Source organism: Alligator sinensis, unplaced genomic scaffold (genome assembly GCF_000455745.1).
Source record: "Alligator sinensis unplaced genomic scaffold, ASM45574v1 scaffold683_1, whole genome shotgun sequence".
NCBI lineage: Eukaryota > Metazoa > Chordata > Crocodylia > Alligatoridae > Alligator > Alligator sinensis.
The window spans coordinates 15052-16135 of record NW_005843242.1 but is presented as its reverse complement, the minus strand read 5'-3'; positions in this window follow the sequence as shown (position 1 = coordinate 16135).

The following is a 1084-nucleotide window of genomic DNA, read 5'->3' as shown; positions in this document are numbered from 1 at the left end:
TTGGGTGGTCGGAACAACCACACAAGTTGTGCGAGCTGGCGGGGCCCAAGTCAGTTAATCCGTCCGCAATTCAAAGCCGGCGGGGAAAGGGGTACATCGGGGTTGCGCTCGGTGACGGGAAGAAAGATCGATAGGTGATCAGTCTATTGATCGGCAGCCGCAAGTCAGATAACTTCAGAGGCACTCTGCAGCGTGCTCAAAGCTCTTCGACTTGGGTGGAAGTCGCGCGGAATTTTAAACGGCCAGCGAGCCAACCACTAGCCGCCACGTATGAACAACCTAGCACTGGGCAATAGCGGGGCACAAACTTACACTCGAATAGCGGGAACTCTTTGCACCGTGCATTTCTGTGCTGCAAAGAAGAAATGCATCCTGCAAAGGAAACTGCAAATTGGCGGGAACTCTCTCCCGCACGCGGGTTCTCAATTGCAGCAGAACACTCTGCCGTGCAAAGGAGCTCTCATGTGACCAGGAAATTCCATAGTGCCGAGGCACAAAAATCACTGGGTTGTGACAGTATCCAGGAAGGCTGTGTGCGTATAACATGTAGAAAGCGTGCGTGTGTGTGTAATACACACCATCATTAACACAGTGATCTCTCTTTCTCTATCCATGGCGATCCTGATACAGCTGTTCAACTGTTATCCATGTTTATCACCGCATAGTGCCTGTAGTTAGGTCATAGACAATAGGTATCGTGTGCCTCCATGGTCCGGCTCAGTGCTGCCCTCCCGTGGTGCCCTCCGAGAACTGCAACCACGAGGAGCCGCGCCGCGGAGGGCAGAGGAACCCGCTGCTCGGTGTTGCCCTCCTGTGGTGCCGTGAATGAAAGGCATGCCCTCAGTGCTGCCCTCCTGTGGCTCACCCTGCGCAGCCCAGCCGGGAGAGGAGGGCGGAGAAGAAGGGAAAGGGGCGGGGCCGCCGGCGCGCTTCTAACGGGGCTTCGCGGCCCGGGGATCTTGGCGTCACAAAACGGGCCCAGTGCCACGGTCCGGAGCTCCGCACTGGGCACTGCAGCCAGGAAATTCAGCCGGAAAAATAAAAGCAGGCCCGGTGCTGCCGTCCCGTGCTGCACAGCGGCATT